The sequence below is a fragment of the Silurus aristotelis genome (assembly GCF_946808225.1).
Source record: "Silurus aristotelis genome assembly, chromosome: 13".
Lineage (NCBI taxonomy): Eukaryota > Metazoa > Chordata > Actinopteri > Siluriformes > Siluridae > Silurus > Silurus aristotelis.
In genome coordinates, this window is record NC_139586.1 from 22,324,107 (window position 1) to 22,345,101 (window position 20,995).

Sequence of the window (20,995 nt, forward strand, 5' to 3'; positions counted from 1 at the left end):
AAGGGCTCGCCTGTCCTGCATGGTGCTGTTCCCAAACCAGGAAGTAATGCTACCCGTCAAAACGCTCTCAAGGTTGTAGGTGTAGAAAGTCTTTAGCACCTGATAGGGTAGTTTAAAGACCCTTAAGCGTCTCAGATGGTACAGATGCTGCCGGGCCTTCTTCACCAGGGTGTTGGTATGACAGGACCAAGAAAGGTCCTCTGTGATGTTAACACCTAGGTATCTCTCCAGGTTTTTAACCTCCTGTTGGAAGGCCGAATCATCGTTGTTGGAGATCAGACCCACCACAACAGTGTCATCAGCAAACTTGATGGTGGTGGAGTTGAAAGTGGCCACACAGTAGTATGTGTACAGCGAGTACAGCAGGGGGCTCAGAACACAACCCTGGGGAGCTCCAGTGCTGAGCGTGAGGGTGGATGAGGTGTGTTTTCCCACCCGTATGGCTTGTGGTCTGTCAGTCCGGAAGTTAGAGATCCATTGACACAGCAGCTGGCTGAGTCCCAGGACCTCTAACTTACAGGTGAGTGTGAAGGAAATTATGGTGTTAAATGCTGAACAAACAGCATCTTTGTATAATTCCCATTTCTTTGGTCTAGGTGGCTCATCGTGGTGTGGAGGAGATGAGATGGTACGCAAACTGTAATAGGTCCAGTGTGTCTGGTAGTGAGGCAGTGATAAAGTCTCTGACCAGTCTCTCCAAGATGGTGAACGTGTTTACCTTTCCGGCTCTCTCGGTGTGCACGCTGGTTGTGCCGCTAGTGCCGCTAGCGTGGTTAGCTGCAGCCTCGAAACGAGCGTAAAAGGTGTTTAGCTCATCTGCCAGAGAAGCGTCCACATTCACCATTTTAGAAGATGGTGTTCTATAGTCCGTGATTGTTCTTAGTCCCTGCCACAGGCTCCTAGAGCCACCATGTTGGAACTGTGACTCTAGTTTCTTCCCATAGTGCCGCTTTGCATCCTTCACCTCTCTGCAAACACTGTAAGACGCAGCCTTGTACTCCTCAATGTCCCCGGTGGCAAGCCCCATGTTGTAGGCAACGGAGCTGGATCTCAGAGCATCGCGGATGGTTTTATCCACCCACGGCTTCTGGTTAGGAAACGTTCTGATAGTGTTTTTTTGCACCGTATCAGTCGCTAGTTTAGATGAATCCCACAACCGCTTCTGTGAACATGTTGACGTCATCAGAGCTGCGCCTGAACATGTCCCAGTCTGCGTCATCAAAATCGTCCTGCAGAGCGGCCATCAATTGGTCAGTCCAGCGCACGACCTCCCTCTGAACTTCCTGTTTTAGCCTTTGTTTGGACACAGGAAAGAGGAAGATGGCGTCATGGTCCGATTTCCCAAACGATGGACGTGATTGTGCCTTGTAGCTGTTTTTAAATGTTGTGTAACAGTGGTCCAGTGTTCTGTCGCCCCTAGTGGGTGCTGATGAAAGTTCGGTAGTACGCGCTGTTGAAATCTTAGACCACAATGAGCACAGCGTCCCGATGCTGTGTTTGGTGAAGAGTTAATGTCTCATGTAAATCCCATACTGCAGTGTCTGTGTCCGCTTCAGGTGGAATATAAACGGTACTGACTATGACCGAGCTGAATTCCCGAGGTAGATAGAAAGGCCGACATTTGATGGTCAGTAGTTCCAGGAATGATCCTCGCGCTGTCGCACCAGTGGTTGTTCATCATCATACACACTCCACTTCCTTTTAACTTCCCCGACTCCAGTGTTCTGTCCATGCGGTAAATCGAGAAAAATTAGGCCGGCTGGATGGCGTGGTCCGGTACCGCTGGGTTCAGCCATGTCTCGGTGAAGCAGAGAAGGTTGCAGTCCTGAATGTCCCTCTGGAACTTGACCCTTGCCCTGAGGTCGTCAAGCTTGTTCTCCAGTGACTGGGCGTTGCCTAACAGGATACTAGGTAAGGGAGCGCGGTGTGCGCGTGCCCTCAGCCTGTTCCTGACGCCAGCTCGTTTCCCTTGTGGACGCCGGTACGGGTCGCGTCCTTTGTTCTCCCTCAGTATCTCGCTTGGCCAGCATGGGTCCGGGTTTAAAAACGGCGAAAGGTGACTGCATTGTACACCAATAGATATAAGAGTGTCTCTGTCATATTTAATGATGTCCATCTTTAGTAGATGAAACTGTAACTAATTAAATAAAAGTATAAAATAAACAAAAATTTAGAAAACGTAGCCGGAGCAGTTGTGACGGCAGCTGACCTCACCGGGGCCATCTTGGTCTACCATCTTCAGGTGGTTTTCAGATTTTTAGCTTTCTACATAAACTCCGCATCTTTCTCTGGAACCAATTCTGTTGTAAAATTAAACTTGTTTAAAACTGGGATTTAAACCCAACCTTTTGTAGCCAAAGTCCAATTCCTGAGCCACTACGCTACCGCTTCCTATTTGTCTGGTAAGTCCTGTGTCCCAATACTTTTGTCCAAATAATGTATTATTTTTCTACCCACTGTGTGTATACAGTGTGCGTATATACGAGATTTAAGGGCTAGCTAAATACTGAGCAATGTTTCTAGTTAAATAGCTGTGTCTGTTTTTTCCAGTTTCCTGTTGTATTAAAAGCACAAATTCACAAGTTTCTTCTGAGCACACTGATATATCAGATTTAACATTACACTCAATGCACACACTTCACAGTGCCTTCTGGGTAAATCAATTCACAATACACACCGAGAACACATCATTTGGACATAATTTTGTCATTCTTGTTGAACTGTATTTTCCTGACTTACTTCATACAGCTTACTGTATGTCTCTGACTCATGCTGTTATTAACAGCACACACACACACACACACACACACACACACACACACACACACACACACACACACACACACACACACACACACACAGTGTGTGGCCTTTAGAGTCTAGGCTTTTTTTTCATTTTGTATAATTACATGCTTGTTAAGGCTTCACCTTCAAACTGCTAATTTCTAATCAGCTGTTGTAACCACAACAAGGTTGGGCAAAGATACATCAAAATTGATTTTAAAATAAAATGCCAAATAACTTTGCTACAAAATACAGCAGCCACACCATGTATCAAAATAAAGTACTGTATTTTTGTATTTTCAAAAATACTAAAAAATACTTTTACAAGTGAGCGTGACATTTCTTTGCAAACCTTCTATCAGTTGGTCTATTTGATCTGTTCCTTAATAATTACACTGACTCAGCTGTTTAAGAAAACAAAGTTCAGTAGCAACAGCTTTTCTCTGGCAGGGTCACACAATTTATCTGACATATGCAACCAGTTAACAGATCAAATATTCACATACATATACCTGTGATCTCTTAGATGAAGGTCAGTTTTAATGTAACCAACAGTTTAAACTTTTACAGTTGGGGATTGACCCAGAATTGTATCCTAATTTAGTTAATTGGTGTTTGGTAACGAAGGGCTACTTTGCATCAGCATCACTGACTGAATGACAAACAAGCCATTCATAAGAGGACGACTGATGGCACCTGTATTCATAGCAACTAGTTTCAAACTAATCAATCATTTGATTGTTATTTATAAATATAATAATATATTATGTGTCAGGCAGTCATTCATGAAATGGTATACAAAATCATGATCCTACTAAACAGCTATTTCAAATAGGGTACAATATTGAGCAATCAAATATTTATTTATTAATCATTAGCTGACCATTCCCGAACACACACACACACACACACACACACACACACACACACACACACATACACGCATGCACGCACACACACACACACACACACACACACACACACACACACACACACACACACACACACACACACACACACATATATATATATTATATATACAGTGAGGAAAATAAGTATTTGAACACCCTGCTATTTTGCAAGTTCTCCCACTTAGAAATCATGGAGGGGTCTGAAATTGTCATCGTAGGTGGATGTCCACTGTGAGAGACATAATCTAAAAAAAAAAATCCAGAAATCACAATATATGATTTTTAAACTATTTATTTGTATGATACAGCTGCAAATAAGTATTTGAACACCTGTCTATCAGCTAGAATTCTGACCCCCAAAGACCTGTTAGTCTGCCTTTAAAATGTCCACCTCCACTACATTTATTATCCTAAATTAGATGCACCTGTTTGAGGTCGTTAGCTGCATAAAAACACCTGTCCACCCCATACAATCAGTAAGAATCCAACTACTAACATGGCCAAGACCAAAGAGCTGTCCAAAGACACTAGAGACAAAATTGTACACCTCCACAAGGCTGGAAAGGGCTACGGGGAAATTGCCAAGCAGCTTGGTGAAAAAAGGTCCACTGTTGGAGCAATCATTAGAAAATGGAAGAAGCTAAACATGACTGTCAATCTCCCTCGGACTCGGGCTTCATGCAAGATCTCACCTCGTGGGGTCTCAATGATCCTAAGGAAGGTGAGAAATCAGCCCAGAACTACACGGGAGGAGCTGGTCAATGACCTGAAAAGAGCTGGGACCACTGTTTCCAAGGTTACTGTTGGTAATACACTAAGACGTCATGGTTTGAAATCATGCATGGCACGGAAGGTTCCCCTGCTTAAACCAGCACATGTCCAGGCACGTCTTAAGTTTGCCAATGACCATTTGGATGATCCAGAGGAGTCATGGGAGAAAGTCATGTGGTCAGATGAGACCAAAATAGAACTTTTGGGTCATAATTCCACTAAACGTGTTTGGAGGAAGAAGAATGATGAGTACCATCCCAAGAACACCATCCCTACTGTGAAGCATGGGGGTGGTAGCATCATGCTTTGGGGGTGTTTTTCTGCACATGGGACAGGGTGACTGCACTGTATTAAGGAGAGGATGACCGGGGCCATGTATTGCGAGATTTTGGAGAACAACCTCCTTCCCTCAGTTAGAGCATTGAAGATGGGTCGAGGCTGGGTCTTCCAACATGACAATGACCCGAAGCACACAGCCAGGATAACCAAGGAGTGGCTCTGTAAGAAGCATATCAAGGTTCTGGCGTGGCCTAGCCAGTCTCCAGACCTAAACCCAATAAAGAATCTTTGGAGGGAGCTCAAACTCCGTGTTTCTCAGCGACAGGCCAGAAACCTGACTGATCTAGAGAAGATCTGTGTGGAGGAGTGGGCCAAAATCCCTCCTGCAGTGTGTGAAAACCTGGTGAAAAACTACAGGAAACGTTTGAACTCTGTAATTGCAAACAAAGGCTACTGTACCAAATATTAACATTGACTTTCTCAGGTGTTCAAATACTTATTTGCAGCTGTATCATACAAATAAATAGTTAAAAAAAATCATACATTGTGATTTCTGGATTTTTTTTTTAGATTATGTCTCTCACAGTGGACATGCACCTACGATGACAATTTCAGACCCCTCCATGATTTCTAAGTGGGAGAACTTGCAAAATTGCAGGGTGTTCAAATACTTATTTTCCTCACTGTATATATATATATATATATATATATATATATATATATATATATATATATATATATATATATATATATATATATATATATATATATATATATGTGTGTGTGTCAAAAATATACAGTCAAACATAAAATATATAACTTATAAAAAACATAAAAGCGTTACACAAACAAATAAATAAATAAATAAATGGGGGAAGCTTCATGTTTTCAACCAACTAAAGGTTTAACGGTAAATTAATTCGTACCAAAAATTGTTTGGTACAGGGCTCTCGGTTCATTACACGTGTACCAAATGCAATCCTTTTTACATGAACATAGTTAAAATCTCAGTTTCCTCAGGAAGTGGCGGACCACAAGTTAGTTTAATCTCCACCTTGCACGTCCATTTTTTAAAATAATTTTTAAACTTGAAACATACACAACAATGCCAAGGGTATATAAAAAAGAAACTAGAGCTAGCTCAGTGTTACTGTGGCTACTCACTTCGTACCGGAAATAAGATTAGTTTTGCGCATTAATAAAAACGCTAGAAAATCTGTCGCGCTAGCGTAGGCCTCTATCCAGAAAGTTTTTTTATTTTATTTGTCACAAACATAGTTATATGGAGGATACAACTTGCAGTGAAATGAAAAGTAAAAAAAAAAAATCTTCAATCCATAATGCTAGCATAACGCTAACTATACTTTAGCGTTATATGTCTCTTTAAAGGAGAAAATACTGACAATATTGCATATCGAGGATGTAAATGAATCAAGGATGGAAGGAATGAAGACATTTGTTAAAATATGCTGAAATAAGTAAAACAGTTAAGAAGCTTTAGAAAATTTTATATTAAATGTCAAACACACACACACACACACACACACACACACACACACACACACACACACACACACACACACACACACACACACACACATATTCTAACAAATGTAAACTATAAACATTTTTTCTATTCATTTAATTTTATTTAATCAATTTAATTTGTGCCAATTTACTTAATTTAATCAATATAATAAAGGGTGTAGGCCATTAATTTGATTTATAAATTTTTTTATAAAATATATTAAAACATTTAATATATTATTTAACCAAGCAGACATTTTATTTAAAAAAAAAAAAAAAAAAACTGTTTAAATGTTGACTATCACAAATATTTATAATAATAATAATAATAATAATAATAATAATAATAATAATAATAATAATAATAATAATAATAAACTGCATCAATATAAAATTACAAGCAAATCTATGTTTTGCATTTTCTCACCCCTAACTGTACCTAAATTGAACCGAAATGTGACTTAGAAACCCAAGGTATATACCCAACCATGAATTATTGTGTACGTTACACCCCTACCATCAACAGTTTCATTTATATCCTAACAGCATTCTTTGTATACCATATATCATATGTTACATTTTCATAAAGCTTTACTATAGTTTAATACATCAGTGTAATTAATTATGCAGGTTGTGCACTGTACAACTGTTTACTTCCACAATCTGTGAATGTTTTTATTTCTTTAAAAATGCTGCCCTCCATGTATAAAACCATGTTGTCATAATTTATACATTGTTGGTTCATGAAAAATCTTCGCCACACTGTCCGCCAATAGCAAATGACCTACAGTGCATATAAAAAGTCTTGTGGGCTTTTTATTATTTAAGAAAAATGAATCCAAGATGCATCGTGTCGACATGATGCTTTAATGTGATAAAACAACCAACAGAATTCAAATGAAAAGCAAATATTGGGAGACAAAAAAAAGTTACAAATAAAAATATAAAGAGAATATATACAAGAGAATAAATAAAAAAATTAAAAATATAAAAAAATATATAACCTGGTTGCAGTAGTGTGCACATCTTATAACTTATATATGATAAAAGACCTCCTGCTTATCAATACAGCTCGTCTTTTTTTGTAAAAAAAAAAAAAAAAATGCGCATCTTGATGTTGCAATTTTATTTAACTTTTCCTGTCAAAAAAATGCTTCAGATCTATCAAATTGCAAAGGGAATCTCCTGTGCACAGCCCTCGTCATGTCCTTTCACTGGTTTGCGATAGGATTTACATCTGGGTTCTGACACACATTCCATTCTCCTTCTGAAAAATGCTGGAAAGTAATTTTTTTCTTAATCTTCAGCTGTCCAAAAGAGGTCTGCAGGTTTTTTTTTGGAAGCTGAACTTTTCCTTCATCTTCAGCTGTCTAAAAGAGGCCTGCAGGACTGCCAAAATAGATTGCTATTTGGAGATATCCATGATTCCCTCTATCTTGACTCGATCCCCAGTCCCAGCTGTAGAAAAGCAGCATCATGACCATGCTTCACCTGGGGTATGATGTTCTTTAAATGTAAGTATTGTCGTTTTTGTGCCAAACATATCTTTTAGAGTTAGACTAAAAAAAAAAAAGGTTCCTCTTGGTCTCATCAGAGCATAATATGCATTGCAACATGGTTTTGAGTGATTAAATGCACTTGGATGGTTCCCCCATAGGAATAGCTTCTATTTAGTTAGTCCATAGCTCAGGAATATGGGAGATTGTTGTCACATGCAGGGAATAAAAAAAGTTTCTGGACAACTGATCAAAAGATTCATGTGCTTTTTGATTTTCTTATTCCATAATTAGGCCCCATTTGCTCATTTCAGTTCAGTTTAAAACATTTCCTTTGCAGATTATAATACTGGGTTGGTTGTAAAAAAAAATGCTTTTCAAACATTAAGCATTTAGTCAATTTTTTTAGTCAGAATAATCTCCACGATTCTCTTCTTGAAAGATGTTCTACTAGATTTTGGAGTATGTTTGGAGAGATTAGTGCTCATTCAGCCACAAGGGTGTTAGAAAAGTCAGGTACAGTGTTTAAACTCATCCCAAAGGTGTTCAATAGAGTTGAGGTCAGAGCTCTATACTGAAGATCTTCCACTCCATACCATGTAAAGCATATCTTCATGGAGCTGGTTTTGAGCACAGCTGCATTGTCATGATGGAACTGGTTTGGTTCTCCGAGTTTAAAGAAACTTCCTACACAACTGTATACCTCCAGTTTAACAGATTGGGGAAGAACCACATACGGCTGGAAAAGTCAGGCGTCCCAATACTGTTTTCTATATAGTGTATATAATAATGTATGTGACAAATAAAAGTATAACAGTAAAAAAAAAAGTAAAAAATTATGTGTCTTAAATTAGAATGATCAGTATTTATCAGATTTTTCTGCTGCTTCTTTAATGTTGCAGAAGGTCACTTCAGTAGCTTTCCTAATACATTTTATCTAATCCTTTTATTACATTTGGAGGGACTTCCTGTTCCTGGTAATGTCACTGTAGTGCCCAATTTTCTGCACTTCTTGATGATGACCTTCATGGTTTCCATGGTACACCTAATGATTTGGAAACTATTTTTTACCCCTCTCCTGATCAAGACTTTACAACAAACAGATTCATGTAACTCTTTAGCTTCAGAAATTGGTGTTAATTTGAATCTCTTTATTGATGTTGGGTGTATAATAAAGACTTTTGGACATAAGTTCGAAAGTGACTGGATCATTCAGAGCACATTTTCATGCACCATTAATAAAGGGTTTGTGTAGTTATGCAACCAAGGTTTTTCTTTCATATTTCCTGAAGCATGCATTGGGCTGTATTGCTAATTTTGTACAATCAATTCACAGGGTTTAATTTGTTGCTCGTCAACAAAAAAACCCCCTATAATTCATTGTGAAACCTTGTTTCATTTATAATTGATTCAAATAATAGTATGTAGACTTGTAGGCTTATGTTAGCTAGGTAAATGTAATCATTGTAACAATTTCCATTAATCACCTAAAAACACAAAGTTAGCCACACTATGTGGCTCAAGGTTTGTGGGCACCTGACCTTAAAATTCATATGTGCTTTTGGAACATCTCATTCTTAGCCCACTTTTGCTATTCAAATAACCTACACTCTTCTGGGGAGAGTGGTCCACTAGATTTTGGAGGTTTGTATAAGGATTTGTGCTCATTCACTATAAGCGTTTTAGTAATGTCAGGTACTGATGTAGATGAGGTGAGGAGGCCTGGGGTGCAGTCAGCATTCACATTCTTCCTAAAAGTGTTCAAAAGGGTTTGAGGTCTAAGTTCTATAGCAGGCCAGTAAAGATCTACCATTCCAAACCATGTAAACCAAATCTTCATGAAGCTGGCTTTGTTTACAGAGGTATTGTAATGCTTGTACAGGTTTAGGTTTCCAGGTTCAAGTGAAGGGAATATTTAATTCTCACACATCCAAAGACACACTATCCAATTGTGTGTCTCCAACTTTGAGATAACAGTTTGGAAAAGAACCAAATATACACTATGGCTAAAAAAAGTCAGGTGTCCCAATAGTGTCCATATTGCATGTGAGTGTGTAAACAGAATTACAGGACCGGTCCCTGCTTTAAATCGATTATCCCAAACGTACAAGTTCTGTCCAAACACGCTCACTGCATGGGACCACATGGATCACAGCGCGAGTGGACTAAGTAAAGGATGTAATGACCAGATGTAGTGTGTGTGTTAATTAGTAAGATCAGGTACAGCACTGCGTTTGTGTAAAAACTAATGGCTGTATTTGAACACGTAGTAATTACGGACAGGACGGACAGAGCTACCTTTTCATCATGGCGGAATAAAGGACTCTCTCTGTGCAGGACTGAGAAGATGAGGAATTTGGGAATTTCAAGGCAGACATGTCCAGACTAAAGCAGATTGAACAAACTCTGGAAATGTTTTTGAACAAGCTGTAGTGTCATGATTGTATAATGACTCAACCCAGGTGACTGAAGTTCTCCAGCTGGCTCAATTCAACATGTGAAGAATTTAAGAGGGTGTCTTTATTCAGCCTTTACATTTATTATTTTTTTTTTTATCCTACACTTAAGACTTTTAAAAAATGATAAAAAAAAAAAACAGAGAACTTTATGTACATTGACTTAAATACAGAGAAGAGAGCGATATACGAGCAAGACAGTGTATATAAAACACACACAGGTTAACATAGGTTAGTTCTCAGATGTGGAGTTTAAGAACATAATGATGATGCTCTGATGATGAGGTTTCTGTCACTGTTCTGGTGAAGATGATCAAGAGGAGTAGCATGATGATGAGCTCATCAAGGTGCGCCGGCTAATCACACCGTCATGGAGAGACCAAAACACACATTATAGTGATAAAGTCATTCTGAGTATGCCTGAGTAACTGTGTGTCTAAATATCTGTCTGAATATATGTCTGTTTATCTGAGTATCTGTCTGTCTGAGTCCGAGTATGTGTGCCTGAGTAAAATATCAATATATACTGTATGTGTTTTTGCATTTGACTATGTCATAGTCAGAGAGTACATTGAATACCTGTCTGCCTGTCTGTAAACCTGCGTGTAAACCTGCGTGTCTGTCTGTCTGAGTATCTGTCTGTCTTAGTGTCTTTCTGTATATCTGTGTCTGTCTGAGTATATGTTTGTCTGTCTATCTGAGTATCTGTATTTCAATGTGTTTGCCTGTCTAAGTATCGGTATGTCTGTGTATCTGTTTGTCTTTCAGAGTATCAGTCTGTATGTGCATGTCTGTCTGTCTGTGTGTCTGAAAGTTTCTTTGTATGTCTGTGTGTCTGTCTGAGTATCTGGAAAAAGTCTATCTGTGAAAATCTGTCTGTCTGTCTGTCTGAGTATCTGTCTGTCTAAATATATGTCTGTAGGTCTGTGTATCAGTTGTTGAAGAATGTGTCTCACTCTCTCTTTCTGTTTATCTGCAGTGATACCACAGAGAAATTAGATTCATCTTTACTTTTTATTGTGTGCGCGCATGCGTACGTGTGCGCATGCGTGCGTAGCCGAATTGCTATAAAATGTAACCAAAAAAAGGAAGACGTCTGTTTCTTGTTGAGTAAATGTCACAAACTTTTGACCTGTGGTAAAACATGAAGGATTCCACTGAGGGAAGCTAATGAGGCTCTTTTTCACAAATGTGCATCCTGTGTGTGTGTGTGTGTGTGTGTGTGTGTGTGTGTGTGTGTGTGTGTGTGTGTGTGTGTGGGTGTGTGTGTGTGTGTGTGTGTGTGTGTGTGTGTGTGCATGTAGTTTTTTGAAGTAAGGCAGAAATAATGATAAACAAACAGACTGGAGGTTGGCATGCAGAGGTTTTGCGTGCTGGTACAAAGAACACGAAAAGCAGACACTCATAAAAAATCTTACACACATACATACACACTGTCTCATATGCTGACAAGCTCTGCTTCTGACTCACAGTGTTAATGACAGGGCAAAGATACAAACCCAGGTGGTGCAGGACATTTTCTCCCCTGTCTTTCTGCCTTTCTCACACACACACACACACACACACACACACACACACACACACACACACACACACACACACACACACACACACACTCTCTCTCTCTCTCTCTCTCTCTCTCTCTCTCTCTCTCTCTCTCTCTCTCTCTCTCTCTTTTTCTGTCACACACTCATGATGAGAGCACCGGTGGGGTTTCCAGCTTTTAGCAAAACAATAATTAACCCCAAACTGTACTTCCTGGACTCTCAACTGTTTTCCATGTCCTGCTGAAAACCTTAAATACAGTATTACTTTGGATGTGTCCCAATTCATATTTTCCAATAAATTATACATTATAATACATTATATCTACAACATCATCAAGTCCATTGGGGTTGTGTTCCAAACCTATACTGCCATATTTAGTTGCATATAGAGCAGATGTCTTGCTCAGTATTTAGGCCAAATGCCACAATGTTTTACAATTATCTCCTACGTGAACAAGCACATAACACACACACACACACACACACACACACACACACACACACACACACACACACACACACACACACGGCAGGATTGTAATGATGGCTGATGGAGAAAAGTGGGCGGGATTACCTGAGGGCAGGTGAGAGCAGGAAATAGGATGGCTATGTTAGTCATCAATCTCATAACGACACACAAAATACTAAAGACGGCTCTATGTGTGTGTGTGTGTGTGTGTGTGTGTGTGTGTGTGTGTGTTTCATCATACCCACTTTCCTGTGCTACCGAATCCAATGGCAGACATCATGCCAGAAAAAGAAAGCTCACTGCATTATCCCCTAATAATTCCATTTCTGCAGAAACTAAAATTAGCCAGTTTTTGTTTCTCAATTCATATCGATTCAGGCACAGTATGGATTCTGTGGCATCTCATTAAACAGAGCTCCCATATTCTTTCTTATTCACTGACCAATGCACAGGAATGTTGCATCATATAGATATTTGTCTGTGTATCTGAGTATCTGTCTGTGGGTTTAACTGTCTGTCGATCTGAGTGTCTGTCTGTCTGTTTGCATATTTGTCTGTGTCTAAGTGTCTGTCTGTGTGTTTCTTTATCTGTCTGTGTTTATTGGTCTGTTTGTGTCTTTCTGTGTGTGTCTGTCTGTTTGTTTATAAGTTTTTCTGTCTGTCTGGCTGTGTATCTGAATATCTGTCAGTGTGTGTATCAGAGTGTCTCAGTATGGGTATGTGGGAGTCTGTCTGGCTATTTGAGTGTATGTCTGTGTGTCTGTCTCTCTATCAGTCTGTCTGTATATCTGTCTGTCCATGTGTGTATCTAAATGTCTGTCTGTGGGTCTAAGTATTTATCTATCTCTCACTTCATGACCTCACACACCCGAACTGCAGCAAATCTACAGATTTAACCTGAAACAGTAAAAACACATTTAATATTTTGCAGTAAATATAAAACTCTCGATAAACCACACATCGAATAAAAGTATGAAATGGATGAATGAGCCGAGTGAGTTATGGCTACACACGCTGTCTCGCTTACGCACTACACATAAAGCATGTTCATCAACACTGGTATTCACCCACTCGTTGCGACGAGCTGTTCTCGACTGTACAGAAACAACAATGAAATATTTACTCAGCCATCAACATTGCTGCTCTGCTTTGAACTTTGCGGTAACACAATTTACACCAATACAATTAAGTGAGGAATAAAACACTTACATTGAATTAATCGACCCACTGAAGGAGTGCAGCTCAAACATTTTTCTAAGTGTTCCTGTTAGAGTGAATGTTTGAACAGAGACAAATGGGTGCAGACTTCGTTTAGTTACAAGATTTGTTGAAACAAATTAACATCTGGCCAAGCAATAGTTTTGCACTAAATAGCAGCTGTTTTGTTTTTGGCTCAGAAAGTGCAAACGCGCAAAAGCTGCTACGGAGTTACGACAAGCAGCTACAAAAAGTGTACAAAACTGGTCAAAGTGAGAACTGTGTATCATTCAGCATCATTCCGAGTTATACTTTAACTCATAGGTACTAATCTGTGAGTCAGTGTGTAGCTGAGACAGGGTTGTCCAAAACCATTACTATCCAAGAGCAAGTCAAAACAGAGTCTTAAGGGTGGGGTCCAAACCAATTCATGACCGAGCTCAAATGAGCAGCAGGGAAAGGGTCAAAGCTAAAGCGACATATATAAGGCACAAACACAAGGACAGCCAAAGAGCATCAACTGATCAATCAATGAGAATAAAATTGGAAAGCCAAATTGGCAAGACTTCGCAATGGTCTAATGAAAGCAGGATCTATATAAACAAGGAGTAAAGCTGTAGTCAAACTATGGCTTCAGAATGCAGAATTTAATCAGGTGGAACCAGAAATTATTGATACTCCACACTTGATTTGTGGAGTGCAGTGAAATGCAATTTTTTTCATACTGGTGATACCCATGCGTTTCTGGTGTCTATTATTCTCATGCTTTCAATCAAAATCTGTGAAATGAACAATTATAGTGTAACCGCAACTCAACTGAAGTAGTCAAAGGATCACTGCGCAAATTCTGACCCAGTAAAAATCTTTATTCTGGTTATGGTGACCTCTGGTGATGTGGGGTGGAACTTCCAGGGATAACAATAGGAAATACAGCTGACCATACACCAATTGACTAAAGTCTTCTTAAATTTTTATTCTTAATTTTGATCAGAATGTGATCAAATGGAAGTGACAAAGAAACAAATACACTATATTGACAACAGTAGTGGGATACCTGACTATTCTAGCCATGTGTAGTTTTCCAAACTATTACCACAAAGTTGGAGGCACACAATTGAATAGGATGTTTTGGATGTAGTAATATTAAATTTTCCCTTTACTTAACCTAGGAGACACAAACCTGTTCCAGCATGACAATGCCCCTATGCACAAGCCAGCTCTATGAAGATATGGTTTGCATGGGTTGGAGTGGAAGATCTTGAGTGGGCTGCTACAGAGCTCTGACCTCAACTCTATTGAACACCTTTGGGATAAATGTGAACTCTGACTGCACCCCAGGCCTCCTCGCTTACATCAGTACCTGGATTTACTAAGGTCTTTCTGTCTGAAGGAGCACAAATCTGAACAAGCACACTCCAAGATCTAGTGAAACATTTTCCTAGAAGAGTGGAGGTTATTATAACAGCAAATAGGGGCGAAGTGTGGAATAAGACTTTTGTTCACATAGTGTATATTTGAAACTCAGTTTTATTAATCTGAGTGCTAATCTATTTAAGATTTGTACTGTAACATGTATTTTATATTTCAGAACAGTGAAATTCTTTCTTTACATATCCCAGCGATGTTAGGAAGCTGAGGATACAGTGCCCCTGGAGCACAGAGGGTTAAGGGCCTTGCTCAAGGGCCCAGGAGTGTGATCTTGGCAAAGCTGGGGTTTGACCCTCTGACCTTCTGATCAGTCAGCCAGAGCCTTAACCACTGAGCTACCACAAATATCCTGAAATCTTGGATGTTTTTATTGTGAGTAATGTTTAAAAAATGTGGTCAGACTGTAGGCTCTGAACTTTATCGTTCTGGATTTCTCGTCTCATCAGGATTTGACTCATCACCATCAGTCCACAGTGATGTGTGGGGGGGTGTAAGTAAACTGGGTGTTTAGTCAGGGTCACTGTTTATTATTTGCCTGTTTGCAGTGGAAATGCAGCTGGTGAGATGATTATCAGAACACAATATCATTCAAGAGGATGGATGGTTGCAAATATTTATCCGGATGCAACTTTGTATGTATGCCGAGGGATGCTCACGTTACATGTCATTCATACAGCATTCTGAAACACACCCATGTACACACACCCACACACTACATCAGGCTCACCTTATCCTTATCTATATTACCTTCCTACTCCTAATGTACACTCATTCAGTACATGGGTTGTGTCCCAAATGACATACGCTTGCCCCAGATTGAGTTTTAATAGTGCATATGGCTAGGACCTTAGCATAGACACACTTTCCTACTTATTGCGATCATTGGCTGCATCTCAAATCCCATACCACCATACTGCTCGAAATAGTTTGTGTACTATTTTAGTAGCAAGCGATTTTGAAATGGAGCCATTGAGATTTTTTTTTTCCCAACAAATCTGATTTTCCTTTTTCTTCCCTAATTGCTGTGTTCCAAACCGCTCACACTAAAGCACTAAACAGTTTGTAAAAATGTTTTTTTTTTTCTGTGCAATTTTACTGCACACTACCTAACAATTATTAGCTTACTAGAACTTATTAGCCACGATCAAATATTTCTTGTTACCATGGTGACCCTACTGTGGCTATGTCCCAAATAGCTGTACTTGCGTGCTGTGAATTTGATTTTGTACTGTAGAAACGTATGATATCTAGTACACACACACACACACACACACACACACACACACACACACACACACACACACACACACACACACACACACAGTCGTCTGGCAGTCTGGAGCAGAAGATGGTGAGTGACCCAAGGTTGTTTTGAGTCAGAGATAAACTCAACACCAACACAATGATTGATTACTGAGCACAGAGCAGCAGGAAACACACACACACACACACACACACACACACACACACACACACACACACACACACACACATACAAACACACACAAACCAGTTCAGGAAATTTCAGGGATCCTCTTTTTTTTTCTAGAATAGAAGGAAAACTAACATTCAGACCTCCATAACTCTATGTTCATGCCTGCAGGTGATGAGTATCTCATGACAATTGTGGTTTTGTTGTGTGTGGCGGCCACTACTGTTTCTTCTGTGTGGTATGTGCAGCATTGAATTTTTTTCTAGTTTAGACAAGAAAAAGTAGTAGCTAACAGAGAAAGCTTGTATTTCTATCCCATTTATACACACAAATGTATTGACTTTTCATTTACCTAATGCTAGCTTCATTTACAAAGATACTTAGCATGTTTACTTCTACAAACGTCTAAGTGGTAGCAACAACAAAGTGATAGCTTAAGGCGCTGGGTTACTAATTAGTAGGTCAGGGATTTAAACCCCAGTATCACCAAACTGCCTGTGTTGGGTCCTTGAGCAAACACTTCACTGTATTAACTCTAGGGGCACTGTATCATGGCTGACCCTGTGCTCTGTCCCCAGCTTTAAAACAAGTTGGGATATGTGAAGAAGTATTTCACTGTGCTGTATTGTGTATACGTTGGAAGTAAAGTTCCTGAACTTTTCTGACCTACAAGTAACCATTACAATCCTGATCTTCTTATTTAAAAAGCAGAAAGCTGGAACAGGATAGAAGGTTAATGTTAAACCTGATTTGAAGTATAAACAGAATATATGCTGAAAATCTGAAAGGAGAGAGAGAGAGAGAGAGAGAGAGAGAGAGAGAGAGAGAGAGAGAGAAAGAGAGCACATCTCAGGAACAAGAAAGATTTATTTATTTATTTTCAATGTAACAGATTTCAGTAGCAGATCAGTTTGCGGTTTCAGTCGTGAAGCTTTTTGAAGAAGCCTGAGCATGTAATGACATGTATGACACACACACACACACACACACACACACACACACACACACACACACACACACACACACACACACACACACACATACATGAACTGATGGTGATTCAGCAGAGCTGGAATTTTAGATGAGATGACTGATAGAGAGAAAGAGGATAAGATCAGAGCTGAAAGAATATGAGGTGTCTTGTTTCCCGGCTCACATTCACACCACTGTCATCATACACTCACTCTCTGACCCGCACACAAAACACACACATACCCGCCAACAACGTCACCGCTGTGCCGGGTTCATCTTCACCGTCTCATCTTTTATTCTCTCTAACCGTAAACACGTGATATTTGGGTTTAAGCAGAAATGCAAGTACGTAAGTGATTTGTATCTCGAAAAAAAACAAAAACAAAAAAATAACAGGATAGAATGACAGAATGTTCCAGACCATGATAAAGGACCTGAAAATCAGTCGGCGATTCACCGCTAAGCATCAAAGGCTCCTTTTATGTTCTTGTGTTCAACTAGACACAATAGCCACAATCAGCAAGCGTTTGAGTTGTGCTAGTCTGAGTTACTTTAGCAAACTAAAACAGATACTGCTCTCATATCTCAAAGTGTTTTTTTTTATATGGATGAAGTCATGAACCTAAAGTCAGCTGGAAAAATAACATGAGCACCTGGTCAGCTTATACTTCAAACCATTGGCATGTTTATTTACAAGAAAAGATCACTTAGTGAGCAAAAACAGGCATAAATTGGCAAATTTGACAAATCAAAATAGTTCATTCGAAGTGTGATCAAGATGATCTACATTATACGTGATCAAGATGATGTAGTCCATGGCTTCACAAGTAACTTGAACTGAGCATAGAATAGCATGCATATATATATATATATATATATATATATATATATATATATATATATATATATATATATATATATATATATATATATATATACTATGCTCAGTTCAAGTTACTTGTATATATAATATATTTAATTTATATACATATACATATATATCTGTCCTGCGGGAACAGATTTGGGTCTCCTACTTCAAGTAAAGGGAAAATTCATCAACAATTGTGTATCTCATCTTTGTGGTAACAGTTGCAGTGTTACAGTTTGAAGAAAAATCTGTGGCCGGGAAAGTCTGGTGTCCCAATAATTTTGTCCATATAGTGTATTATTATCATTCTTAAATGTTATACGATTTATTTTGATGCCCACCATCTCCTCATTCATATATTACATTATAAAAATTTTCATTTTCGAATTGCCCCTAGGATTTATGTTACATCGTATTAAACTTGACAGCAAAGAAAATAACCAGATTTTCCCCTGTTTTCTTCTGATTATTTTTAGGTTTTAATGCAAGTGCTTTTGTTTAAAGGTTGCAAAATAGACTAAAAATCAGTGTATTAGATTAATGCCATTCTTCACGTATGTCCTAATGAACCAGTATCAGAATGTCTTTATGGCAAAGCATATGAGTAGATAAATCAAAGCAATCAAGTCGGTCGGAATAAGTGCATCTGACAAATGCTATAAATACAAATGTAAATAAACGTAAAAAACAAAAAAACACTTGGACACTTTTAGTTTAGAAACATTTGGCAACCTGGAAGAATTAGACACAATGATTTGAACCATTTGAATGTAGAGTGCAAAAAATTCACATAAGCAGCTGTGCAACTGACTGAGTACAAGGAGCTTTTCCCATGTAAATATTGACATAATATTTAGGATTAATTCACTAAGTCTGAACACAGCCTGCGGTGCACTAAGTAGTAGTTAAACAACAGGGCAGTTGTGGCGGTTGAGTTAAAGTTAAACTCTAGGTTACCGATCAGCTGGAGGTCACTAATCAGCTGGAGGTCACAGGTTCAAGCTCCAACCCTGCCAAAATGCCACTTTTGGGGCCTTGTGCAAGGATTTTAACTTTCTCTGCTCTAGGGATGCTGTATAATGTTTCCTATTAAGCTGAGATAAGAAAGAAAAGCATTTCACTATGCTGTAATTTCTGTAATAAATAAAGGGCTATCATAAATTCTTTTTTCTTTGCTGTCGAATTTAAAACGATGTAGCATAAATCCTAGAGACAATTTAAAAATGAAAAACATAATGCAATATAAGATGCCGAGCATGGAATTGAATTTTTCAGAAGTCTAGTATATTGCTTATTTATACAGTATATACAGCATAATTAGTCTTAGTTGAGATCATTGAATTTGGCTTCAGTGTGTCCTTCACACTCATTATTCAGTAGCACATAAAATACCACTTGATCCAACACATCCTATTTTTTTTAATGATGCTAATATACTCTAGATGGACAAAAGTATTGGGACATCTGACATTTCCAGCCATATCTGGTTCTTCTTCAAAAGGATTTCTCTTCACTTGAACTAGGAGATACAAACCTGTTCCAGCATGGCAGTGGCCCGTAAAGACATGGTTTACATGGGTTGGAATAGAAAATCTTTACTGGCATGCTATTGAGCTCTGACCTCAACCCTTTGAACACCTGTGGAATAAATTTGAATGCTGACTGTGCCACAGGGATCAGAGAACTATTCGAACCAAACCTTTTTCAGTAATATAGTGCCATTGTGCACAAAGCCAGATCCATGAATATATATATATTTTTAACATTGTTTGTAACAGAAGATTTTGAGTGGCCTGATTTAGAGCACCCCAAGCCTACATTGGTACGTGACTTTATTTCACTGCAAGTAGTATTCTGCATGTAACTATGTTTGTGACCAATAAAAATCTTACTAAAACGTTTAAATCAGAACCTTTATATATTATCTTTATCTTTATAACCTTTTATATTATTATCTACCCAGAAGAGTGAAGGCTATTATAACAGCAAATTGGAATAGGATGTTCAAACATTTTATAGTTAGGTGACTACAAACTTTTTTCATATATAGTGTATCATGCTCAGCTTCTTTGACCTCATTTGATACCCTATGTGAACCCTGTAATTAACTCTTATTGATTCCCTAATTGATTCTAATTGATATTTGGTAACTAAACACAGTGCAGATCCCGAAGTATGAAAAGCAAGAAGACAGGATTAAGACAGACTACAAAGTAAAGTTTGGCATATAGTTTTGGAAAAATCTAAACTTTCTGATGATGGGTTGAGTGTGTTCTGTAAGAGTTAAAAAATAAAAATCTTTATTCAATTCAATTCAATTCATTTTTATTTGTATAGCGCTTTTAACAATGAACATTGTCTCAAAGCAGCTTTACACAGATAATGCAGTGATTAAAAATGAATATGTTCTTTATGAGTAAGTTTGTCCCTGATGAGCAAGCCGGTGGCGACTGGCGACTGTGGCAAGGAAAAACTCCCCGAGATGGCATAAGGAAGAAACCTTGAGAGGAACCAGACTCAAGAGGGAACCCATCCTCATCTGGGTTACACCGAATGTCCATTTGTGGCGGGTATACAATGTTGCGGGGTGCAGTGATGATGATCAAAAGCGAAGTGTATTTCTGAGTCAGTGTAGGAGACTGTTGACATCAACTACAGTCCAATCCAGGCAGGCCTGGATGAAGTGGGAAGATCCACGGGGGGGAGAGGGGCAGGAACAGTGGTCACTGGAGCCTCAGGAGCATGTTTAACTCGACCGAGAGAGAGAGAGAGAGAGAGAGAAGAGGGTGACAGGAAGAGAAGGATATGGATTATTAAGTGTACCTATTGTTGCATGAGAGTTTATGATTGCAATAGAT